We start from the raw sequence: 27,965 nt of genomic DNA on the forward strand, positions 1-27,965 counted from the left end.
TGAGGCAACTTGTGCAGTCCTCGGATCTGCAGAGCTATTGTGCTCATGTAGAACTAGTCAGAAAGTCAGGACTTTGAGCTCCCAGTCCAGGGAATTTTAGTTGATAAAGGCTGCATTCTCCTGCGTGGTGGGGAGAGGAAAGGTTGGATCGTGCATGGGGAAGTGGATAAAGATCAGTTGACTAGCCTCCCTGCTACCATGGTTCATGGTGGTTTTCACCTAAGTATGAGGTAAAATTGTCGAAAATTGGAAAATAAAAAAGAATGTTGTCCTAAGATGCAAAACAAGAGATGCTCCTAAAAGAGTCACTTAATAGTCTACAGAAACCATGGTTGAAAAAACACAAGCCTGCATCCAGGGTCAGCTGACTATCTAGAAAATTGAACAGTACAGCACAGGAATAGGCCTTTTGGCCCACGATGCTGTGCAAGACTAAACGAAATATTAATTAATTCCTAACTAACCTAATCCCTTCTGCCTACCCTCCATTTCCTGCACATTCATGTACCTTTCTAAGAGGCTTTTAAAACAGTTCTATTATAATTGCCTCTACTACCAGCTACCACTCTGTGTAAAGAATCTTGCTCCACACATCTTCTTTGTATTTACCCCTTCTCAAATTAAATGCACGCCCTCTAATCCATTGTCCATTCTGAGCATATAACTCCATTCTGGGGTTAACATCAACAACAACCTTTGGCACACCAGACATTCCCTCTTCAACAGGTACCTCTCCTGCTTTCTTGGCGATGGAAGCAGGCAACTCTTGTTGGCCGTCCCCAGCCCAATGCTCGGACTGTGTTTATCATTGACACAAACAATGCATTACACCTTTCAAGAGACAAATAAAGCTAATCTTAAATCTCTCCTCTCTCACCTTAAGCCTATACCCTCTAGTTCTTGATTCACCAACCCAGGGGAAAAGACTGAGTGCATTCACCCTGTCTATGCCCATCATGATTGTATGCAGGTCTATAAAGTCAAGCCTCAGTCTCCTAACTCCAAGGAATGAAGCTCTAGCCCGACCATGATGCAGAGATACAGATGCATATTTACAGTATACCAGTCTTCATCCAGGGTTTCACAGTGACTCACTTCTCTTGATTGCACTCTACTGTTTTGTGCTAATCACTGTATTTATTTTTGAAATTATTGCCACGTGTATTGTTTACTCTGTCAGCTTCACATGAGCAAACAGCTTCATTCATCCTGGTGTATTTGACAAAACATCTGTACATATTCAATCAGCATTGTCACTTCAGTGATACCAGTGGGATACCAGATGAGGTAGTGCCAGCTTAGCTGTATTAAAGAAAAAAGGATTTATTTCTCACATGTATATTGAAACATACAGTGAAATGTACTGTTTTTGCATCAACAACCAACATGGTGCGAGGATGTACTGAGGGCAGACTGCAAGTGTTACAACTCTTCCAGCACCATCATAGCATACCCATGACTTACTAATCTTAAACTGTACATCTTCAGAATGTGGTGGGGGTGGGGGGGACTCCACACCTAAAGGAAATCCACCGAAGAACGAAGAAACTCCTTATAGAGAGCGGTGGAACTGAAATTCAATCGGTGATCTCTAGTGCTGAGGAGTGTTGCACAAACTGCCTCTCTCTTGTGCTGTACTGATGTCAAGGGGCGGTTAAATAATCCATGCTCGTGGGAGGCTGCATGTAGTCAAGTGATCTGCCAAGCCATCAAGTATCATAGAAGCATGCAGCATAGGTACAGACCATTCAGCCCATTATCTAAATGTTGAATATCTATACTAGCCCCAGTTATCAGCATTTGATCTGGGTAGCCTTCCACAACTTGGATATTCAAGTGCTCCGAAGGCTTTTAAACAAAGATCCTTTTATTTTGGCTTCCTTTCAAGTACTGATGAAGGGTCTCAGCCCAAAAAATGGACTCTTTATTCCCCAACATAGATGCTGCCTGACCTGCTGAGTTTCTCCAGCATTTTGGGTGCTATGCTTTGAAGCATACTGATGAGTGCATTATAAACAAACAACAGCTGGTTTATACACAGGGTCTAAGCAAGCAAGTAAGTGAGCAATCAATTCAACATAACACATAGTGGCACAATGAGGCCATTCAGTCCATCGAGTCTGCTCTGCCATTCCATCATAGCTGATTATCCTTCTCAACTCCATTTTCTTGCCTTCTCCCCATAACCTTAGATACCCTTACTATTTAAGAACCTATCAACCTCAGCTTCAAATGTTCTCAATGACTTGGCCCCACTGCTAGGGAGGCAATCAATTCCACAGATTTACCATCCTCTGGTTAAAGAAATTACCCCTCATTTTGGTACTAAATGGACATCCATCTACTTTGAGGCTATGCCGTCTGATCCTAGACTCTCCCACTATAGGAGACATCATCTCCATGTCCACTGCATCTAGCCTTTCAATATTCAATGAGATGCCCCCTCATTATTCTAAACTCCAACAAGCATAAGCCCAGAGCCATCAAATTCTCTTAATCAGGATCATTCAAGTGAACCTCATCTGGTTCTTTTCCAATGCTAACACATATTTTCTAAGATGAGGGTCCTCAAAATGCTCAGAATACTCCAAGTGCAGTCTGACCAGTGCCTTGTATAGCTTCAGCATTACATCCTTCCTTTTATATTCTAGTCCTTGGAAGAAAATGGTACATCCTCATTGAGTCTGTCCTTAAGCTCAGTTGAACAGGATTACTAAGAAATGTTTCATACAAGCAGGAGTTCAGAACTCCCGTCCTTTGTTACTGGCTAGGGCATGGCATCATGACTGTGTAGCAGTTAGTGCAATCGTTTTGCAGTGCTAATAATCGCAATCAGGCGCTCGGTTTCCCGTTTCACATCTTTAAGAATTTTATATGACCACATGGGTTTCCTCTGGGTGCTCCAGCTTCCTTCCACAGGCCAAAACTGTATGGGTTCAGGCTAGTGAATTGTGGGCATCTTTGTTGGCGCCATAATCGTTGACACTTGCAGGCTGCCCCCCAGCATCTCCTCGGATTATGTTGGTCTTTGACTCAACATGATGTATTTCACTTAATGTTTCAATGTATATGTGATAAATAAAACTAATCTTTAAATGGCTCCAATTACCTCTGAGAGAGTTAAAAAGAGAGAAAGAGGACAAGGGAGAGATGGCAAAAAGATGAATTCAGCAACACAAAGAACAGGCAGTATTCAAGTGAGAGTCCTTTCTCCTTATTAATACTGCCTAACCTTACAGAAGTGTAAATGATACTCGAAAAAACAGACAGTGACCACTTTATTAGGTGCATCTCTACGCTAGCTTGTTAATGCAAACATCTAATCAGTCAATAATGTGGCAGCAGCACGATTCATAAAAACATGTCAGGGTAAAGAGATTCAGTTGCTGATGTTGTGTATTTAATATTTCAGTAATATTTGGGCAATATTATAAATATATTGTTAGATTAAGTATTGCTGGTTTAAATAACATACATCAAAATTGCTGGTGAACGCAGCAGGCCAGGCAGCATCTCTAGGAAGAGGTACAGTCAACGTTTCAGGCCGAGACCCTTCGTCAGGACTAACTGAAGGAAGAGTGAGTAAGGGATTTGAAAGTTGGAGGGGGAGGGAGAGATCCAAAATGATAGGAGAAGACAGGAGGGGGAGGGATAGAGCCAAGAGCTGGACAGGTGATTGGCAAAGGGGATATGAGAGGATCATGGGACAGGAGGCCCAGGGAGAAAGAAAAGGGGGGGGGGAACCCGGAGGATGGGCAAAGGGTATAGTCAGAGGGACAGAGGAAGAAAAAGGAGAATGAGAGAAAGAATATGTGTATAAAAATAAATAATGGATGGGGTATGAGGGGGAGGTGGCGCATTAGCGGAAGTTAGAGAAGTCGATGCTCATGCCATCAGGTTTGAGGCTACCCAGACGGAATATAATGTGTTGTTCCTCCAACCTGAGTGTGGCTTCATCTTTACAGTAGAGGAGGCCGTGGATAGACATGTCAGAATGGGAATGGGATGTGGAATTAAAATGTGTGGCCACTGGGAGATCCTGCTTTCTCTGGCGGATAGAGCGTAGGTGTTCAGCAAAGCGGTCTCCCAGTCCGTGTCGGGTCTTGCCAATATATGGAAGGCCACATCGGGAGCCCCGGACGCAGTATATCACCCCAGCTGACTCACAGGTGAAGTGTCGCCTCACCTGGAAGGACTGTCTGGGGCCTTGAATGGTGGTAAGGGAGGAAGTGTAAGGGCATGTGTAGCACTTGTTCCACTTACACGGATAAGTGCCAGGAGGGAGATCAGTGGGGAGGGATGGGGGGGATGAATGAACAAGGGAGCGGGGAGGGAAAGATGTGCTTAGTGGTGGGATCCCGTTGGAGGTGGTGGAAGTTACGAAGAATAATATGTTGGACCCGGAGGCTGGTGGGATTGTAGGTGAGGACCAGGGGAACCCTATTCCTAGTGGGGTGGCGGGAGGATGGAGTGAGAGCAGATATGCGTGAAATGGGGGAGATGCGTTTGAGGGCAGAGTTGATAGTGGAGGAAGGGAAGCCCCTTTCTTTAAAAAAGGAGGACATCTCCCTCGTCCTGGAATGAAAAGCCTCATCCTGAGAGCAGATGCAGCGGAGACAGAGGAATTGCGAGAAGGGGATGGCATTTTGCAAGAGACAGGGTGAAAAGAGGAATAGTCCAGATAGCTGTGAGAGTCAGTAGGCTTATAGTAGACATTAGTGGATAAACTGTCTCCAGAGATAGAGACAGAAAGATCTAGAAAGGGGAGGGAGATGTCGGAAATGGAGCAGGTAAACTTGAGGGCAGGGTGAAAGTTGGAGGCAAAGTTAATAAAGTCAACGAGCTCAGCATGCGTGCAGGAAGCAGCGCCAATGCAGTCGTCGATGTAGCGAAGGAAAAGTGGGGGACGGATACCAGAATAGGCACGGTACATAGATTGTTCCACAAAGCCAACGAAAAGGCAGGCATAGCTAGGACCCATACGGGTGCCCATAGCTACACCTTTAGTTTGGAGGAAGTGGGAGTAGCCAAAGGAGAAATTATTAAGAGTAAGGACTAATTCCGCTAGACGGAGCAGAGTGGTGTTAGAGGGGAACTGATTAGGTCTGGAATAAAAAAGAAGCGGAGAGCTTTGAGACCTTCCTGATGGGGGATGGGAGTATACAGGGACTGGGCATCCATGGTGAAAATAAAGCGGTGGGGGCCAGGGAACTTAAAATCATTGAAAAGTTTAAGAGCGTGAGAAGTGTCACGAACATAGGTAGGAAGGGATTGAACAAGGGGGGATAAAACCGTGTCGAGGTATGCAGAAACGAGTTCGGTGGGGCAGGAGCAAGCTGAGACAATAGGTCTGCCAGGACAGGCAGGTTTGTGGATCTTGGGTAGGAGGTAGAAACGGGAAGTGCGAAGTGTGGGAACTATAAGGTTGGTAGCAGTGGATGGGAGATCCCCTGAGCGGATAAAGTTGGTGATGGTGTGGGAGACAATGGCCTGGTGCTCCTTAGTGGGGTCACGATCGAGGGGTAAATAAGAGGAGGTATCCGCGAGTTGTCGCTGTGCCTCAGCAAGGTAGAGGTCAGTACGCCAGACTATCGGCGGGTTTAATAATAAGGTTAGGATTCGTGCAGAGGGAGTGGAGAGCAGAGCGTTCCGAAGGAGTGAGGTTGGAATTGGAACAAGGTGCGGTGAAGTCGAGATGGTTGATGTCCCGTCAGCAGTTAGCAATAAAGAGATCCAGAGCAGGCAGAAGACCAGAGCGGGGTGTCCATGAAACGGAGGAGGGTTGAAGACGGGAGAAGGGGTCATCGGTGGGGGTGGAAGAGTCCTTGCCGAAGAAATAGGCTCGGAGACGGCGGAAGAAGAGTTCCGCATCATGGCGAACACGGAACTCGCTGAGGTGTGGGCGAAGGGGGACAAAGGCGAGGCCCTTACTGAGGACAGAGCGCTCTGCCTCCGACAGTTGAAGTTAGATAATTCACTGCAGGTTAGATGTGAAGTTGAGTGGATTGTGACGTCATGACTCCAGCACGTGACACGCGCGCGCCTGGTCAGTTGGAAGACGGTTGGGGAGTTTTCCCTCGCGCTTCGGTCAGATCTCAACGGTGACAGGTCGAGGCTGCAGCGGAATGGAAAAGGGGATGTAAGGGACGAGAAAATGTGAATAATGATAGAGAACAGCGTCCAGCTCGAAGGTAGGTGATAAAGGAGTTAAAAATAATATTTGTTTGAGGAAGGGAGTGAGGTAAACAGCACTGACTAAACATCTCAGGGAGGTAATACGAGAAGTATGGCAAAGGTTCTGCGTGAGGGAGCCCCGTTGGTTGTTTGTAAAACCATGGTGGGGAGAAAGAAAGAAAGGAAATCGGGTGTTTTGCATGGAGTATTGGAGGAAAGCAGAAAGGAAAGGAATTAGTAATAAGGCAGTGAGTGCCTTTTCCTGCGGTGACTCCGTGGCTGCGTGAAACAATACAGGTAGCTCTTAAGTTATTCAAAAGAAGACAAAATGGAGAAGTGATTTTAAATCAAGATATAATTTAATCTTATGTAAATAATAACCTTTTTTGGGGTGTATGGGGTGTCCAGGGAGGGGTAGCACCTCTGGTGAAGGGGCTTGTCGTGTCCATTTTGGGGCAGCTCACTCACCTTTGGTCCCCACCGGACACTCAGCTCTCACCTGTGGCTCCAAGTAGCTGTTTGCATGTGACAGCGGCCACACCCCGGTACACCGCTTCGACAGGCGGACTAAACCAGGTGAGGGTAACCGGCGGCCTCATACCCCGGTGAGACAGGGACATCCCTCTGTCCTAGCATGCGAAGTTCTCCCCAGCGAACTGGATGGATGAGATCTACAGTGTGATCCAACAGCTGGGAAAGTGATACTGCAATGCTCCACGGAGAGCTAAGGGCCTGACAAGGCATGGAAAACGCCATGGTCGTCCACTGCAGCCAAGGGGAACCTCTGTCTATGCCTGCTCATACCGCTGGACCTGGACCCAGACCTCTGAGGGCAAGAGTGGAACAGCTTTCCCACTTTAAAAATTCTCCCCTAGAGGTTTCCTGTCATCATCGGACATGATGAACAGCCGCCATGGATATTTAAAAATATACACAGATGCTTCAAAAATGGCAGTGGAGTATAAGTAGGATTTGTAGCACCTGATTTTTAACATTAAAAACCAGGTGAGGATAAATCATATGTGTACAGGTGAAATGACATCTGTATAATTAGTTTTGCAGTGGGTGGAGGAAGTGAGACCAATCAGAATTCTAAACCTGTCTGATTCAAGCACAACAATCAGGAGAATAAAAGATTTACCTTCAGAGGCAAGACCAGACATAATGTGTTTGATAATACAAACCTGTTTTTAGACTTAAAATGATGGGAACTGGAAGGTGTCTTTGTAATTTCGAGAAAGAAGTGGGATGGTCAAGGAATGCATTAAAGAGCAGGTGGAAGCTGATAATATTGAGATTGACTATTGGGCAGACAGGGTTAAATAGTACATTATTTTTAATGAAGAAACATAATAGGAGGTGTGGGTATTGTCAAGAAGAAATGGTTGAGCATGAACTGGTGAGGTGTCTAAGATCAAATTGACAGAGTATGGCTGATTTTAAAGTTGTCATGTAATAAAATACAATTCAAATTTCACAATATAGTGCAGAAAGGATCACAGGTTTACTGCTTCAAATATATTCAAAGATTCAAAGCATGTTTATTATCAACAAACGTATAAATTATACACCTTGAAATTTGTCTGCTTACAGGCAGCTACAACACAAGAAACTGGAACAACCCTATTTTGAAAAAAGACCAAAAACTACTGTGCAGGGAAAGTGGGAAAAAAAATCATGCAAACAGAAGCAAGCCAACAGCATCCTGAACTAATCCCACATCCGTTCCAGGAGCAGCCAGAGTGGACCCAGGCCTCGGTCCCCAGTACATGACACTAGCGTGGCAGAAACTTGCAGCAGCCAGATCAGTTCACAGCTTTGGTGCTGAAGGAATAAACATTTGTGGGAGGGTGAGTGAAATCAGCCTGACCCTCGCCCCTGTACCCAATACTTGGGCCAATGTTTAAATTGTCCAAGCACTGAGTAATGTGACATTCTAGGACCTGGATCTCGGGGCCCCAATATACTTGAGTAATCCAGCCTGAAGCAATTCCTGATCTCACCAAATTGGCTCGGTGCTTGAAGTGATTCAACCTCGCACCCGGATTAGGTGAACCAGCATTGAAACTTTTCTGCATTGATTCCTCTCCATATCACTTACTCCATCACTGGTGGCGATACGAACACTGTCTGCTTCGCCTGCTGCTCGAACACATTGCACCTTGCAATGCCCCAGCATGGCTCATCCCGTGAACCAGCCTCGTCTCCACCTGCTTCCTCGCTCCGTGGCGATATGCTTCAGAAAAGATGTTATAAGTTATGATTTTAGTCAGTTCTCTTGCATTAAGATTTACCAGTAAACTGTCACACATCTTCATAGTGCAATCTTAAATTAGAAATAGTCATAGTCATACTTTATTGATCCCAGGGGAAATTGGTTTTCGTTGCAGTTGCACCATAAATAATAAATAGTAATAGAACCATAAATAGTTAAATAGTAATATGTAAATTATGCCAGTAAATTATGAAATGAGTCCAGGACCAGCCTATCGGCTCAGGGTGTCTGACCCTCCAAGGGAGGAGTTGTAAAGTTTGATGGCCACAGGCAGGAATGACTTCCTATGACGCTCTGTGATGCATCTTGGAGGAATGAATCTCTGGCTGAATGTACTCCTGTGCCCACCCAGTACATTATGTAGTGGATGGGAGACATTGACCAAGATGGCATGCAATTTAGACAGCATCCTCTTTTCAGACACCACCGTCAGGGAGTCCATTTCCGGTTTAAGATATGATCATTGTATAGAATTTGAAGCTAATACAGTATAATTATTAAGAATTTTGATATCCTGACCTACAATTCAGTTTAGACCCAAAATCCAGTGAGTGGCTGTTAGATGGGCAAAAACACCTTGTTATTGATAGAGATTAGTGTAGAAAGGCTAGACTGATTCAACCTGACAGGAAGGTGCTAGTAACTCAAATTATCACACATTACAAAAGTGGTGTGCAGAGCAGCATCTCTGAACGTACAATACATTAAATCTTGAAGTGGTTGGGATATCGGCAGAAGACCACGAACATGCTCTGCCCACTTTCGGGTACAGGAGGCCACTGGGTGTATTTTATATAAAATATTTGATACAGCAATCTCTCAATTTGTGTCTGTCACACACAGCTAATTTATACTACTATTTTTTTGCCTTCATCTACTCCACGAGCATTGGGATTCCAACCTGTGTTTTGCAAGATCAAGGGACTCCTTTTTCTAATTTCTTGATTTCACTGCCCTATACTTGGGCATCGGTTTCCTAACTCTGGAAAGCTTTGTTGCCTCTGTGTCACTTCCGTCCACTTCTCTGCCTGCCTCTTGGCTTTTCGAGTTCCTCGTGGCTGTACCCTTTTGTGACTTGACCTCCCCCTCGGTTGCTTCCTATCCCCAGCTGACCTCACCACCACCGATTCCATTCTCACATTCAGTTGCACCTTTCCTTCACCCACTTGCACATTAGTGGTATCACCTGACCCACCTCCCAGCCTCTTCATCTTTCAGCCCCTGCTGGTCTCTGAGCAGTCTATGATCTTCCTGCTTTTCACACTGTCATCGCCAGGATCCCATTTTTTTTCCCACTAGGTTCATGTTTGGAAAGGAAATGCCCAACAACTGGCTCAGGCCTTCCAACTTCCAGTTCAGGAGGTTTGACTCCCTGTTGTCACCTGGGCTCATAATTATAGCCTCTAAAATCTGGCTTCCAGATTCCTTGCCCTCAGATCCAGTCTACCTTCGCCAGATGCGGGTTCTGTACTTCCTGATCTGGTTCCCTCCCCTGGATCCAGGCTTGCAGCCTCCAGTTCCACTGCCTTCATACTCGTGTCCAGTAATCCAGTGCATGCTCTCCAATCTCCCAGCTTTGCTCCCTCAGCTTTGGGCTCTGTTCCCCAATCTTCCAGCTGGGCCATGCCAGTTTTGGGCCTGGTTGCCCCAGTATGGGCGCCCTTCCTGATGAACATCTGGTGGGCCCAACAACCAAAGATAATGACAGCCCTCTTCGTTGATTGTCCAAGGATTACCAATGAGTAGACAGATCTATCGGTCAAGTGCAAGGCTGCCTGTCTGCCTGTTCCATGTGAATATGGTAGAGCTGTAAGTGATACTCCAGAGACAAAGTAGTAAGATATTGCCCTGTCTGGCAAAGAGGAGCGCAGATCTGAGGAAGGGGTTGTTTTGCAGTTATCAGAGCATTGAACAGTTCTGTAGTACAATCAGATGGTTTCATGACTTCACAACCTGCCTTATTATGATCTTGCACGTGACTACAAGAAAATGCAGTGTTATGGATACGGCTGGGCATGTCACAGAAGTCAACCTCCCTTCCATGGACTCTGTCTACAATTGTCACTGCCCAGTGAAGTAGTCAGCAGAATCAAAGACTTCCTCCTACCCCCCACATTCTTTCTAATCCCCTTGTGCATTCTCGCTTTTTTGCAGTTTAGCCATAGCAGAAGGGTGACTCTGTTGGGTTTCACTGACCCGTACTTATAAAACAACATAAAGGCTGCAGTTTTCTGCAGTGGGGTCATCGCTCAGAAATAGCTAAACTGCAGAGAGGTGAGAATGTGTGAAATTTACTATCTACTTATACTATCGCTATCTACTGCAACTTCCATTAAGTCTCTGATACTTGTATTTTAAAAGGAAGTTCAATTCACTTTTCTTGGCAACTACATGCTCTTTATTGCCACACACAATCTACATGTATAATAGCATTTTTAAAAAATGTGACATGTATGTAAGAACTGCCTAAAAAGCTAGTTTTATTTTTACATGCATATTCCATACTAATATTTTTTTCATGTGAGATTTTACCAGTGAGGATTTTTTTTACCCAAAAGCCCAAGGTGAAGCTATATTTGGAAAAAGTTGAGGGCTATTTCTTGGAAAAAATATTCTGCTGGGGAATATAATGGCTTGGGTAACTGGTGGAGCTGCTTGGATGGTATGAAGATACAGGATTCATTGCTCTTTAAAAAAAAATTCTTTGCCTGATGCTTTTTGCTTGCCCTGTGTCTTCCACTATCAGCATTAGGTTGCAAAAATATTGAGATTTACATGACACCCTTGCAGTTGTAATAATAGCTGTCAACTTCATCAAATCAAGTCTTTTTTGACAACTTTGAGGAAAAAGTAAGAAATTTTTGAACAGCAAATAATGATACAGAGGTGTGATAGTTGTCCAAAGATAATTGTATTTGTTGTGTTGTTGCACGTTGGGATAGTATTCAAACATTTTTATGTGATGAACTTGGGATAGCAAATTATCACTTCATGCCTTGGTCCAGAGACCTGCTGGAGATGCATATACCAAATTGGGTGGTGGAACCATTTAGAGTGAATATGAAATAATTACACCAAACTGTAAGAATGTCTTATTGAGCTGCAGAGTGATTTAACAGCTCAAACAAAATTCAAATGCAGCAAGCAAAATTTCTGGATAACCAATGATATGCACAATAAGTTTCCTCAGCTCTAGGAGGAAACAAAATTGTTTTAATTGAATTTCCCACCTTTGCAATTTTAATTGAATTTCCCAGTCCTGCCAAAGGGTTTTGGCCAGTAACGTCGACTATACTCTTTATCTAGATGGTGTTGCTCGGATTTCAAGCATCTGCAGATTTTCTCTTGTTTGTGATTGAATTCTCACCTTTTGTCTAGTTGAACGTCGTTTTAGTCAAATTCTTCACCTGGTATCAAAACCCTGTAACCGTCTTGATGTTGTGAAAAGAGATCTTCGTTTACCTTTAACCAAGTTGCAACCAGATATTCAAAAACTCACTAGTTTGCATCAGCACAAGGAGCTCACTAAATACACAAAGTAACAATATTAAGTGCTTTTTTTGTTGCTTGGAAAAATATTACATAAACAGTATTATAAATAACGTACTGTATACTAGTCAGAGCTTTGAAATAGTTTTTTTCACATACAGCTGTAACATATTTAACATAAAATAATACCTGTAACCTGTTAAAACATTATTGATTGCAGATTACAATATTTGGTACGATTGACAAAAAAAACTTTAGCAACTAATGCAGATTGGGTAGGATGAGGGTCAGGTTGACAACAATAGCCTTATGGTCTTTTTTTTCGGCGTGTGCGTCTGCGTCCGTGCGTGTGTGATGTTGGCGGGGCAATATCTTTTTCATGCCTTTATAAGGTGCAGAGCGAGAGAGAGAGAGACTGTGTGGCGCGCCACTCCTCACACAGACGTTGCACAGTATTTTTCCCTTTATTTTACGAGGTTGAGTTGCAATCTCAACACTTAACCTGTCACGGATGGAAAGTACTCGGGAGCGGACCCAGCTGGATTCGAACCCGGGAACCTCCGTTCCAGAGTCCGGCGCTGATGTCATTGCGCCACCAGCTGGCCCACAGCCTTATGGTCTTATGTCAGGAAACACGACTTGGAGGAGAAGTGATTCCCATGTGCCCATTGCTTTTGACCTCCTACGTGGCATGGAGGCCACTGTTGGAGATGACAATGGGCGATGTAGCACCCTTAAGGCCAATTTATACTTCTGTGTCGAATCTACGCCGTAGGTACAGCGTAGCCACGTACCCTATGCTGTACCCTACACCGTAACCTGATGCGCACCTCCCCAAAAATGTAACTACGCGTCGCGGCGACACAGACCACAACAACTGTGATTGGTCCGCTTGGTAGCATTGCATTTTCTTCTACGCATTTCCGGTTGCTTCTTTTTGTCAAATCTACCTGCCGACATCCAAAAGTATTTGAAATGCATTTCCTCGTCCATGTCTGTCAGTGGCCAGACAAGCCCAGAAAATTCACTCTCCTTCTGCCTCACTCAGTTCAATGTTCGTACACATCATCTCCTCCGAAGTCTTTTTTCTGCGTTGCAGTAATTTCAATAAAAGTAACTCTTGTTCAACATTTATTAGCTCCAACTCCAACATGATGCGCTCAGTTTCAGTTGCCATTGTTTGAAGTACACAAAGAAACTCAACACAATGGCGTAGTGTCACGTACCCTGTGACGGGGATAAAGATCAGCAGAGATGGAAAACACTTTGGAGTCCAGTATTGCTATAAACTAATATTTATTAGTAACTATGCAGTACAGTAATATAAATGTAGATAAATCAAACAGGTTAGCAATGATATTATATAAAAGTAAGTATGGAACAGGTATGTATGAAAACCAAGCTTCTTTAAGTCTAGGGGTGAAAAGGTACAGTCTTACGATGTTGAGTAAAGTTCAGTTCAGTTCGTGGTGTTTAGTTGAGTAGTGATGGAGAGAGAGAGAGTGAGTTGAGTCTTCAGGTGAGCTGATGCCGTCGATCTTCTCGTCATCCTCCGAAATCCTTTACAAGTCACCGACTGTGACTTTAACCAGGGGGACCGGTTTTCCTGTGGCGGAGCTATCACCCCGGCAAGGGTGGACACGTAGACAACTCCCCACCAGTCAACCCCTTCTTCAGCGGTGGAATAGCGATTTGGATTGATCTGCCTGATCAATCCTCCAAAACTCACTTTCTCTGCGGGCACAACAATGCTCATTCAGTGTCCAGATCAAGTGTCTGAGGTCTGTATCATCTGACCTTCCATTTATTTCACCAGGCTGAGTATCACCTGTCATTAAGAGTCCCTCCCTCCTTTGTCTGTAAAGGAGTGCACAAGCAGGCAACCTGTCCTTGAAAGTAACATCAACAACCAGCCTTTGGTCATCGTAGCAACTTTCGAGCTGCTCGGTGCTGTCTCCAACTCCAAACTCAGTAAAAATCCAAAGTTACTTCCAATACCTTAAAGTGACAGTCCAACTGTTAATCTTCGTCTCTCTCTCTCTCTTTTCCAAAAGCAACATATCGGTGGTAAATAACTCTGTCTCTCTCTCCTTTCCAAACAAACCATCAATGATAAATGTCTCTCTCCAAACAGTTAATAGGAGTACTCCAGGATCCCCTCACAGTAGGAACCCCACCGCCAACTAGCGTTTTGGCAGTGAATTGTAGAGTAACGCAGAAGAATAAATGCTCAGAACGGCGTAGAGCCTACGCAGAAATATAAATCAGCCTTTAGTCCCCGGTTTAACCCTCTTGCACACTCTGCAAACGAGACCTGTCCAAGTGCTGTGACTTATTTAAGCTGGAGTTTCTGTTCTTGGGTTTGGTGAGACCATAGATCCAGGTCCAGGTTCTTCCTTAATTTAGAAGCGATGGTGAAGCGGCGTCAGTGGACATCTCCATGGCATTCTGCTGCAAGGGATCAGTTTGGGGAGAGGGTAAAACAGCAGAGGTCAGAACAAGAGATTCTGCTGCTGCTGGAAATTCAAAGTGACATAGAATGTTATTTATTTTAGAAATACAGTGCAGAACAGGTCCTTCTGGACCAATAAGCCGCACTGACCAGCAAGCTGCCTACTTAGTACTAGCCTAATCACGGGACAATTTACAATAATCAATTAACCAACTTACTGATACATCCTTGGACTGTGAGAGGAAACCCAAGCAGTGACAGAGGGAACATATAAACTCCGTACCAGGATTGAACTCAATACTCTGATGCCTCAAGCTGCAAAAGCGTCGCGCTAACTGATTTGCTACCATAGAAACATAGAAAACCTACTGCACAATACAGGCCCTTTGGCCCACAATGCTGTGCCGAACATGTACTTACTTTAGAAATTACCTAGGGTTACCCGTAGCCCTCTATTTTTTCTAAGCTCCATGCACCTATCTAGGAGTCTGTTAAAACACCCTATCGTATCTGCCTCCACCACCGTTGCCCATTGCAGACACTCAAAAAATCTTAACCCTGACCTCTCCTCTGTACCTACTTTCAAGCACCTTAAAACTGTGCCTATTTGTGTTAGCCATTTCAGCCCTGGGAAAAAGCCTCTGACTATCCATAAGATCAATGCCTCTCATCATCTTATACACCTCTATCAGGTCACCTCTCATCCTCTGCTGCTTCAAGGAAAAAAGACGAAGTTCACTCAACCTTTTCTCATGAGCCACGCTCCCCAATCCAGGCAACATCCTTGTAAATCTCCTCTGCATCCTTTTTATAGTTTCCACATCCTTCCTGTAGTGAGGTGACCAGAATTGAGCGCAGTACTCCAAGTGGGGTATGAACAGGGTTCTATATAACATTACCTCTCGGCTCTTAAACTCAATGTCACAGTTGATGAAGGCCAATGCACTGTATGCCCTCTTAACCACAGAGTCAACCTGCGCAGCAGCTTTGAGCGTCCAATGGAATCAGACCCCAAGATCCCTCTGATCCTCCACACTGCCAAGAGTCTTATCATTAATACTATATTCTGCCATCATATTTCACCTACCAAAATGAACCACCTCGCACTTATCTTAGTTGAACTCCATCTGCCACTTCTCAGCCCAGTTTTGCATCCAATCGATGTTCCGCTCTAACCTCTGTCAGCCCTCCACACTATCCATAACACCCCCAACCTTTGTGTCATCAGCAAATTTACTAATCCATCCCTCCACTTCCTCATCCAGGTCATTTATAAAAAAAATTCACGAAGAGAAGGGGACCCAGAACAGATCCCTGAGGCACACCACTGGTCACTGACCTCCATGCAGAATATGACCCATCTACAACCACTCTTTGACTTCTGTGGGCAAGCCAATTCTAGATCCACAAAACAAGGTCCCCTTGGATCCCATGCCTCCTTACTTTCTCAATAAGCCTTGCATGGGGTACCTTATCAAATAACCATATAACAATTACAGCACGGAAACAGGCCATATCGGCCCTTCTAGTCCATGCCGAACCCTTATTCTCACCTAGTCCCACTGACCTGCACTCAGCCCATAACCCTCCATTCCTTTTCTGTCCATATATCTATCCAATTTAACTTTAAACGACAACATCGAACCAACCTCAACCACTTCTGCTGGAAGCTCGTTCCACTCTCTAAGTAAAGAAGTTCTCCCTCATGTTACCCCTAAACTTTTGTCCTTTAACTCTCAACTCATGTCCTCTTGTTCGAATCTCCCCCACTCTCAACAGAAAAAGCCTATCCACAAAAACTCTATCAATCCCCCTCATAATTTTAAATACCTCTATCAAGTCCCCCCTCAACCTTCTGTGCTCCAAAGAATAAAGACCTAATCTCTTCAACCTTTCTCTGTAACTTAGGAGATGAAACCCAGGCAACATTCTAGTAAACCTCTTCTGTACTCTCTCAATCTTATGGACATCTTTCCCATAATTCGGTGACCAGAACTGTACACAATACTCCAAATTTGGCCTTACCAATGCCTTGTACAATTTCAACATTACATCCCAACTCCTATACTCAATGCTCTGATTAATAAAGGCCAGCATACCAAAAGCTTTCTTCACCACCCTATCCACATGAGATTCCACCTTCAGGGAACTATACACCATTATTCCTAGATCCCTCTGTTCTACAGCATTCTTCAATGTCCACCATTTACCATGTATGTCCTATTTTGATTAGTCCTACCAAAATGTAGCACCTCACATTTATCAGCATTAAAGTCCATCTGCCACCTTTCAGCCCACCCTTCTAACTGGCCTAAATCTCTCTAAAAGCTTTGAAAACCTACTTCATCATCCACAATGCCACCTATCTCAGTATCATCTGCATACTTACTAATCCAATTTACCACCCCATCATCCAGATTATTAATATATATGACAAACAACATTGGACCCAGTACAGATCCCTGAGGCACACCACTACACACCATCCTCCAATCTGACACACAGTTATCCACCACTACTCTCTGGCGTTTCCCATCCAGCCACTGCTGAATCCATTTTACTACTTCGATATTAATGCCTAACGATTGAACCTTCCTAACTAACCTTCCATGTGGAACCTTGTCAAAGGCCTTACTGAAGTCCATATAGACAACATCCACCGCTTTACCCTCGCCCACTTTCTTAGTAACCTCATCAAAAAATTCAGTAAGATTTGTCAAACATGACCTTCCACACACAAATCCATGTTGACTGTTCCTAATCAGACCCTGTCTATCCAGATAATTATATTTACCATCTCTAAGAATACTTTCCATCAATTTACCCACCACTGACGTCAAACTCACAGGCCGATAATTGCCAGGTTTACTCCTAGAACCCTTCTTAAACAATGGAACCACATGAGCAATATGCCAATCCTCCAGCACCATCCCCGTTTCTAATGGCATTTGAAATATTTCTGTCAGAGCCCCTGCTATTTCCACACTAACTTCCCTCAAGGTCCTAGGGAATATCTTGTCCAGACCCGGAGACTTATCCACTTTCATATTACTTAAAAGCGCCAGTACTTCCTCTTCTTTTTCATACTTTCCATAACTACCCTTCTTGTTTCCTTTACCTTACACGATTCAATATCCTTCTCTCTAGTGAATACTGAAGAAAAGAAATTGTTCAAAATCTCCCCCATCTCTTTTGGCTCCGCACATAGCCATCCACTCTGATTCTCCAAGGGACCAATTTTATCCCTCATTATCCTTTTGCCACTAACATAACTGTAGAAACCCTTTGGATTTATTTTCACCTTGCTTGCCAAAGCAGTCTCGTATCTTCTTTTAGCTTTTCTAATTTCTTAAGATTCTTTTTACATTCTTTATATTTCTCGAGCACCTCATTAACTCTAAGCTGCCTATGTTGTTGTTGTTGTTGTTGTTCGTCCTTCGTAGTTGAAGATGACTATGGCTTCAAAGTCAAATGGGAAATTGGTGGCTGTGGGTCCGGAGGTGACTGATGAGGCCAATCCGGGCCCTGAAGGCTCGCCCACATGTGGGACACAGGTGGGTAGGTGCTGTCATGGCAGTGGATGCTGCTCAGGCCTTGCGCACAGCACGCTTTCGTTGCGCCTTGATGATGCGCCTGACTTCAGCTGCACGGGCTCCTGTGGTGATCTTGCTGCACCAAGCTGGACGGTCAAGGGCAAGCGTCTCCCACGTGTTGATGTCGACACCCAGGCCTTTGAGGGACGTTTTGAGGCAGTCTTTATAACCTTTCTTCTGCCCCCCGACTGAGCGCTTGCCCTGACACAGTTCTCCGTACAGCAGCTGCTTAGGCAATCGGCTGTCTGGCATTCTGACCTGTTACGTACCCCGTAACTGGGTTGCCAAACCAGCAGAAATGGATCACTCAGTTGGAGTCTGGATTACTGGAACTAAGAAAGTTTTATTAAAGAAATAAGCAACACAGTACTCTAATCAAAAGGATAATAAATACAACAGTTCAGCAATGATAAACACACATGTACACAGAACTAGGATAATAGGATCAATCAAGCTCTATCGTCGTCTAGGGGTAACTGACCAGTTTCAAAGTGACGCAAAGTTCAGTTCAATTGAGTTCAGTTCAGTTCACAGTAATCACTGCCGTGTCGGTGGACGAGGGGGCGGGGTTGGGGGAAGGAGAGAGAGGGCAAATGCGAATGAATATTCAAAACGGCTTCCACACAGACCTTCGATATTCCTCGCAGTCAGCTTTCGGGCGAGCCCTTTGTAATGTCTTCTGAGGTCACCGACTGTGACGCCTCTGTTTCAGATACGATCGTTCCTCAGCGGTGAAGCCGGCACCCAGGCAAAGGCGGACACACACCAGGTTCCCACCGATCGTACCTTTCCACCCTGTGCGTCTCTGGCTTGGTCCCGCGACCAGCCCTCCAAAAACTCCCACCGACTTGTGGGAGGCGCACCGCTTCCAGGGTCTCGTTACCTCGTGGTGTTGTGTGTGCTGCCTTAGCAAACCTGTCCCTTTTTATACCCCTGCTGGGGTATCGCCTGTCCATCACACTTCAAACAGTACAGGGTTCAAAAAGGAGCCGATCTTGACAGTTCTCGGACCGGTGTCTCCTTCCGTTAAATTCTCTCGTCTCTTCATTAACATTTCCAAATGCTGCTCCGTTGTCTTCCTTATCTCTCTTTCTCCTGAAGACAGGTGGCAGATCAACTGCTGATCCCACTGGTGCCAGCTCAGGACAGTTAACATCTTAGTCTAAGTGTACTTTTTGTAACCCTCTTTCGTCACAGACCACATGTCCAGCCCACCTGGCTTGGGCTTTCAGCAGGATGGTGTAGACGCTGCAGAGCCCAGCTCGTTTCAGGATTTCCGTGTCAGGGACTTTGTCCTACCATCTAATGTGGAGGAGTCTGCCGAGACAGCTCAGGTGAAAGTGTTTGAGCTGTTTGGCGTGTCTGCTGTAGACAGTCCAGGTCTCGCTGGCGTAAAGGAGGGTGGTAAGGATCACTGCACAGTAGACCTTCAGCTTGGTGGTAAGGCTGAGTCCTCTCCGCTCCCAGACGTTCTCACGGAGTCTCCCAAAGGCGGCGCTGGCTTTGGCAATCCTGTTGTTGACCTCAGCGTCTATGTTCATTGCGCGAGAGAGTATGCTGCCCAGGTAGGTGAAGTTGTCGACTGCCTGGAGGTTCTGGCCCTTCACCGTGATGCGCGGCTCCTGGTATGGCTTTCCTGGGGCAGGCTGGTACATAACTTCAGTCTTTTTGGTGCTGATAGTGAGACTGAAGTTGTCGCAGGCTTGTGAGAAGCAGTCCATTTCACGCTGCATCTCCTGCTTTGTGCTGGCGTTGAGTGCGCAGTCATCAGCAAACAACAAGTCTCTGATGACAGTCTCTCGCACCTTTGTAACTGCCTGCAGGCGCCTAAGGTTGAACAACCTGCTGTCAGTCCTGTACCTGACGTGGATTCCTTCTTCGTAGTTACAGAAGGCATCTGTCAGCATGGCAGAGAATACCATACTGAACAGAGTCGGGGCAAGAACGCAGCCTTGTTTGACGCCGTTTGTCACTGGGAAGGCCTCCGACTCGTCGCCGTCATCCAGAACTTTCACCACCATACCGTCGTGGAACTGCCGGACGATTGTGATGAACTTGCTGGGGCAGCCAAACTTCTCCACGATCTTCCACAAGCCTTCTCTCTACTAACCGTATCGAAAGCCTTGGTTAGATCGACAAAGGTCACGAAGAGGTCACTGTGTTGCTCCTGGCATTTTTCCTGGAGTTGGCGCGCAGCAAAAATCATGTCTGCAGTCCCACGTTCAGCACGGAAGCTGCACTGACTTTCTGGGAGCAGACCTTGCTCAAGATGTTGGAGAAGGCGGTTGAGCAGGACGCGGGCCAGAATCTCCCCCGCAATGGACAAGAGGGAGATGCCTCGGTGGTTGTCGCAAGACTGGCGGTTGCCTTTCCTCTTGTAGATGTGGACTATGCTGGCATCTTTTAGCTGCTGCGGGACTTGTCCCTTTTTCCACATGGACTGGAAGAGTACAGTCAGCTTTTGTATCATGACAGGGCCTCCTGCTTTGTATACCTCAGCAGGGATTGCATCGGGTCCTGGCGCTTTGCCACAGGAGAGTTGCTTCACTGCCTTCCTGACTTCATCTACTGTGGGGAGGGTGTCGAGGTTCTTGTTGATCTCTACCTGGGGCAGGCGGGCAATGGCCTCGTTGTTGATGTCGGCAGGGCGGTTAAGGACTTTGTTAAAGTGCTCAGCCCACTGATCCAGAATCTGCTTCTTCTCTGTCAGCAGCTGCGTCTCATCTGCGTTGAGGAGGGGTGAGGAGCTGGAGGACTGGGGTCCGTATACAGCCTTAAGCGCATCGTAGAAGCGCTTTATGTCGTGGCTGCCTGCATAGCCCTGGATTTCATCGGCCTTCTTGCTGAACCAGCTGTCCTGCATCTCGCAAAGTTTTTTCTGCACCTTTCTTCTTGCGTTGGTAAAGGCATCTTTCTTGGCTAGCGATGTGGGGTCGTTCTGATGCGCTCTGTAATGTTGATGTTTCTCCGTTAGTAGTGCCTGTATTTCTTCATCATTCTCATCGAACCAGTCTTGGTTTCTTCGGGTTGCTGGTCCGAGATGTTCGAGGGCGGTAGTGTAGACAGCGTCTCTGAAGGCCGTCCACTGTTCCTCAACGCTGGTCCCGTCATCCTGTGGTGTGTCTGGCAGTCTGCCTTCAAGGTCATCGACGAATTCTTCTGCAACCCTGCTGCTTTTCAGCTTGGAGACATTCAGCCTCTTTGCAGTCTTCTGCCCTTGGGGTCTTCTCATGGGCAGAATGCGAAGCCTGAACTTGGACACAATGAGGCGGTGGTCGGTCCAGCAGTCGGCACCACACATGGCTCTCGTCACTCTGACATCCATCCTGTCCCTCTTCCTGGTGATGATGTAGTCAATCAGATGCCAGTGCTTTGAGTGTGGGTGCATCCATGACGTCTTCTTACGGGTGGGTAGGCGGAACAGGGTGTTGGTGATGACAAGGTCGTGTGTGGCACATGTCTTGAGGAGCAGAAGGCCATTGTTGTTACACTTGCCAGTGTCGTGTCTTCCAATGATCCCTTCCCAGGTTTGGTAGTCTGTCCCTACTCTGGCATTGAAGTCCCCGAGAACGATGAGCTTCTCTGACTGCAGGATTGCTGAGATGAGGGTGTCGAGTTCTTCATAGAACTTGTCCTTAATGTCATCTGGGTTGGTCATGGTGGGAGCGTAGGCACTAATCAGCGTAGCACTCTTCTTGTTTGCAAGTGGGAGCTGAAGTGTCATCAGGCGGTCGTTGATGCTGTCTGGGTGCTTGGTGAGTTTACGGGCGAGGTTAGATTTGATGGCAAATCCCACGCCTGCTTCTTGTCGTTCAGCGCTGCTGTGACCGCTCCAGAAGAACGTGTATCCACCACTACGTTCTGTCAGCTGGCCCTTGTCTGCTAGGCGCGTTTCGCTGAGAGCTGCCATGTCCACGTTGTAGCGAGCTAGCTCTTTTGCAACCAGTGCAGTTCTTCTCTCTGGTCTGTCTGCCTTGATGTTATCTCGCAGAGTTCTCACATTCCATGTGCCAAGGTTGAGCACCATCACTTTCTTCTTCACTGTTGTAGGTCGACCGCTATGAGGGATCCCCACCAGCCGCGGTAAGCTGGCCAGGGTGAGGTGAAGCAGACTATGATTGAGGCACCTTCCTCCATGGAGGTGAGCAGAGCGATCCTAAAGAGGGCTGCTCAGACACCCAGGGGGCTGCCGAACTCAACTGCTGCTTCGGTCCAGTAGAGAGCGAGCCTACGCCCTGGGCCGCCTGTGTGCAGGTTTGTGACTGCAGCTTCCAGTGTCTCCGTACCTGCTGCTTCGCCGCTCCCCCATCGCCACAGGACTTCAGGCTGCGCGTTGGGTTTGAAGTCATGACTTGTGCTTGACTTGGATTAAAGTGAGGGAGAGTTGTGCAGGTTGTCAGCCTCACTCTCTCGTCCCGGCCTATCTGGACCCAGTGGCAAGACATAGTCGAGACGGCTGGAGATAGGTCAGGATGCAGTGGATGGCCAGCAGTGTTCTGTGTGTCTCACTGTGCCCTCTTAGTGCTCCACCACGCATTGCTGACAATCGCCTTTCTGCCCGTTGAACCAGTGATGGTTTCTTCCGCGCAGTCCGCTGAATCCAGGCTTCACACGCTAGGTAGACAAGCCCTGAGTGTTGTGGGTCTACGGCAGTTCTTGCGGCGTGCTGGCAAGCCTCCCTACCCATTGTTGGACATCCTCATCCGCCTTTGCAGCCGTTGGGAGATGTCTCCTCTTCCACCTGCGCCGCCGTTGGGATGATCACCTTGGTTACTGGCCTATGGAAGTGGGCTCGCAGCTTGCCGCCACGCTGGCTGTACCAGGCGGCAGGGGCAAGCGGCGGTGGTCGCGACGAGCGGCAGGCCAGCTTCAGGCCTCGGGCCTCGCCCCCTCCGCCCGCCGCCGTCTCGCACTGACTGCAGGCCGCCGACAGCGCGGTGGCGGTGGGCGGCCCGGGGTCGGGCCCCAGCCTCGGCCTCACCAAGAGACGGCATCGCGCCTCCCCGCACCGCGGCGGCCGGAAGACGCACCGGCCCAGCCTGCTGCACCAACTGCACCATCACCGGCACCACCACCACCACCCCGAGCCCCGCGGCCTCCCCCTGCCTGCGCCTCACCCTGGGGCGGCGCTCCGGGCGTACCCGGGGCAGCTGCGGCTGGGGCAGCCGGCGGAGCGGGCTCGCTCTTGCTATAGGCAGGTCCTATGGGAATCCAGGACCCAGCCTGCCGTAGCTGGGCTGCTGACGAAGCTGCCTATATTTATTGAAGGTCTCTCTCTTTTTCTGAACCAAGTTTCCAATATCCCTTGAAACCCATGGCTCCCTCAAACTTTTAACCTTTCCTTTCAACCTAACAGGAACATAAAGATCCTGTACCCTCAAAATTACACCTTTAAATGACCTCCATTTCTCTATTACATCCTCCCCATAAAACAAATTGTCCCAATCCACTCCTCCTAAATCCTTTCGCATCTCCTCAAAGTTAGCTTTTCTCCAATCAAAAATCTCAATCCTAGGTCCAGTCCTATCCTTCTCCATAATTACACTGAAACTAATGGTATTGTGATCACTGGACCCGAAGTGCTCCCCAACACATACCTCTGTCACCTGCCCTATCTCATTTCCTAACAGGAGATCCAACACTGCCCCTTCTCCAGTTAATACCTCTATGTATTGCTCCAAAAATCTATCTTGCACACATTTGACAAACTCCAAACCATCCAGCCCTTTTACAGAATTGGCTTCCCAGTCTATGTGCGGAAAATTAAAATCTCTCACAATCACAACCTTGTGCTTACTACAAATATCTGCTCTCTCCTTCCAAATTTGCTCCTCCAGTTCTCGGTCCTTATTAGGTGGTCTATAATACACGCCTATAAGCGTCACAACACCTTTCCTATTCCTCAGTTCCATCCAAATAGCCTCCCTATACGAGTCCACTAATCTATCCTGCCAGAGCACCGCTGTTATATATTCTCTGACAGCAATGGAACACCTTCCCCTCTTGCTCCTCCTATTCTATCACACCTGAAGCCACGAAATCCTGGAATACTTAGTTGCCAATCACACCCCTCCTGCAACCGCATTTCACTAATAGCTACAACATCATACTTCCAGGTATCAATCCATGCTCTAAGCTCATCCACCTTTCTTACAATGCTCCTAGCATTAAAATAGATGCATTTTCAGAAACACTCCACCTCCCACTCTCTGTTTATCCTTAATGGAGCAAACAACTTTATCTTTCTCTTCCTTTTCCCCTACATCCTTGGTCTGATTGCTTCTGATCGCTGTCCCCTGCCTATACTGCCACACACACCGCCTACCTGCCTTCTCCATTTGTGAACCAACCTCCCCTCTCCTAGTCTCCTTAATTTGATTCCCTCCCTCAACCATTCTACAGTTTGTAGTTTAAAGTCACCTCAGTAGTCCTCGCAAATCTTCCTGCCAGGATATTGGTCTCCCTAGGGTTCAAGTGTAACCTGTCCTTTTTGTACAGGTCACGCCTGCGCCAATAGGGGTCCCAATGATCCAAAAACTTGAATCCCTGCCCCCTGCTCCAATCCCTCAGCCACGCATTTATTCTACATCTCATCGCATTCCTACTCTCACTGTCGCGTGGCACAGGCAGTAATCCCGAGATTACTATCTTTGGGGTACTTTTTCTCAACTCCCTCCCTAACTCCCTATATTCTTCTTTCAGGACCTCTCCCCTTTTCCAACCTATGTCATTGGTACCTATATGTACCACGACCTCTGGCTCCTCTTCCTCCCACTTCAGGATCTCTTGGACGCGATCAGAAACATCCCAGACCCTGGCACCAGGGAGGCAAACTGCCATCCGGGTCTCCGGACTGTGTCCACAGAGTCGTTTATCTGACCCCCTAACTATTGAGTCCCCTATTACTACTACCCTTCTTAGCTACAGGGCCAGACTCTGGCCGTGCCTCCAGCACAGTGTTGCTTCCCCCAGGTATGCTGTTCCCCCCTCCCCCCAACAGCACTCAAACAGGAGTACTTATTGTCAAGGGACACAACCACTGGGGTACTCTCTATTACCTGATTCTTCCTATTCCCCTTCCGAACCATAACCCACTTGTCTTCCTCCCGTGGCCCCGGTGTGACCATGTGTCTGTAACTTCTCTCTATCAACGCCTCACTCTCCCTGACGAGACAAAGGTAATCGAGCTGCAGCTCCAGTTCCCTAACGCGGTCCCTTAGTAGTTGCATCTTGACACACCTGGCGCAGATGTGGATGTCCGGGAGGGTGGGAGACTCCACCACCTTCCACATCCGGCACTGAGAACAACAAGCTGCCCTCACACTCATACTTACCCCTCTCCTCAAATAACAACAAAAAATGAATACCAAACCTTCCTCGCCTAGCCCGTTTCTGCCTAAGCCTGTTGAGACAAAGCCCTTAAGCCTTCACTGTGCTCCCGGCTCACTTTGCTGCCCACTGTATAAGGCTCTGTTCCTTTTAAATCTTCCGCGCTTCAACTCCCCTACGTCACATGCCTGCACAGTCCCGCCTCTCTCAATGCCGATGGAAAAAAACCTGAAAAATTCAAAAAAGGCTTCCTCCGCACTCCCGCTCCAATTCTCAGACTTATTTCTCCGAAATGCCTGCAAGAAATCCATATACACTACATCTACTGCTCTACCTTCATCAATGTGTTTAGTCACATCCTCAAAAATATTCAATCAGGCTCGTAAGGCACAACTTGCCTTTGACAAAGCCATGCTAACTATTCCTAGGCATATTATGCCTCTCCAAATATTCATAAATCCTGCCTCTCAGGATCTTTTTCCATCAACTTACCAACCACTGAAGTAAGACTCACTGGTCTATAATTTCCTGGGCTATATCTACTCCCTTTCTTGAACAAGGGAACAAGATCTGCATCCCACCAATCTTCTGCAATCTCTCCCGTCCCCATTGATGATGCAAAGATCATTACCAGAGGCTCAGCAGTCTCCTCCCTTGCCTCCCACAGTGGCCTGGGGTACATCTCATCCGGTCCCAGAAACTTATTGAACTTAATGCTTTCTAAAAGCTCCAGCACCTTCTCTTTCTTAATGTCTATATGCTCAAGCTTTTCAATCCACTGTAAGTCATCCCTACAATTGCCAAGATCCTTTTCCATAGTGAATACAGAAGCAAAGTATTCATTCAGTATCTCTGCTATCTCCTCCAGTTCCATACACATTTTTCCACTGTCACAATTGATTGATCCTATTCTCTCACATCTTATCCTCTTGCTCTTCACATACTTGTAAAATGCCTTGGGGTTTTCCTTAATCCTACTCGCCAAGGCCTTCTCATAGCCCCTTCTGGCTCTCCTAATTTCATTCTTAAACTCCTTCCTGCTAGCCTTATAATCGTCTAGATCTCTATCATTACCTAGTTTTTTGAACTTTTCATAAGCTCTTCTTTTCTTCTTGACTAGATTTACAATAGCCCTTGTACACCATGGTTCCTGTACCCTACCGTCCTTTCCCTGCCTCATTGGAACGTACCAATGCAGAATGCCACACAAATAACCCCTGAACATTTGCCACATTTCTGCCGTACATTTCCCTGAGAACATCTGTTCCTAATTTATGCTTCCAAGTTCCTGCCTGATAGCTTCATACTTCCCCGTACTCCAATTAAATGCTTTCCTAACTCGTCTGTTCTTATCTCTCTCCAATGCTATGTTAAAGGAGATAGAATTATGATCACTATCTCCAAAATGCTCTCCCAGTGAGAGACCTGACACCTGAACAGGTTCATTTCCCAATACCAGATCAAGCACAGCCTCTCCTCTTGTAGGCTTATCTACATATTGTGTCAGGAAACCTTCCTGAACACACCTAACAAACTCCTCCCCATCTAAACCCCTTGTTCTAGGGAGATGCCAATCAATATTGGGGAAATTAAAATGTCCCACCATGACAACACTGTTATTATTACACCTTTTCAGAATCTGTCTCCCTATCTGCTCCTCGATTCCCTGTTACTATTGGGTGGTCTATGAAAAACACCCAGTAGAGTTATTGACCCCTTCCAGTTTCTAACTTCCACCCACAGAGACTCCGTAGACAATCCCTACTTCCACCTGCAGAGATTCAGTAGATAATACCGTGGTGCTCTTAAGTGCTTGAGGAACTCAGCAGGTCAGGCAGCAGCTTTGGAGAGGAATAAAGTGTCAATATTTTGGGATGAGTCCCTTCATCAGAATGAGTCCCATTGAAGGGTCAGCCTAAAATGTAAACTGTTTATTCTTTCCATACAGAGCTGCCTGATCTTCAAATTCAGATCTTTGTATCACATGTACGTCAAAGCATACAGTATAATCAAAGATCTGTTACACCTTTAAGGTTGTTATAGCTGGGAGTGGTAGTGGGGACAAGTTTCCACTACCTATTAAATGCTCCCAAAGATGTGTGACGAAGTAGCTGCTGACAACAAAATTCAGCTCCTGGCCTTTACATATGGCTTAGCTACTAAGCTCGGCAGAGCTATTTCTACTGACAAGAAGAAGCAAAGGCAAGCTACTGGTGCCTTAAAAACCAGTCGCTTCAGGCAGGTAGGGCAACTCAGTTGTGGTTGGCAGCTCATCTAGGTGAAAGAAAATTCTGATCCAAACTTCCGCTGTCTTGCGGCTATAACCACTCTTTGGGAAGGAAGGCTTCGGGAGTAAACCCCGTAGGAAAGATTTGGAGCTGGAGTCTCTAAGCCAGTCTATGTTGAGTTCAACACTGACTGGCAACTCCTGCTGCGCTGCTTGTGCCAAACTGCATCTGCCATTCCGTTAGATTCATCAGGTGTGTGGGGAGGGGAAGCTAACTACATGGGCAACAGCTTGCTCTCCATATTGTACTGTCCTGGCTTGTGTATATAGACAGCTAGGACGCAACATCCGCGGTCGACCTGACCAACAAAGCCCTGACCTCTTCTCCCCTCTCCCATCAAGATAAAACGCATACAGCTTGGCTCA

Source organism: Mobula birostris, chromosome 10, assembly GCF_030028105.1.
Source record: "Mobula birostris isolate sMobBir1 chromosome 10, sMobBir1.hap1, whole genome shotgun sequence".
NCBI classification, from domain to species: Eukaryota; Metazoa; Chordata; class Chondrichthyes; order Myliobatiformes; family Myliobatidae; genus Mobula; species Mobula birostris.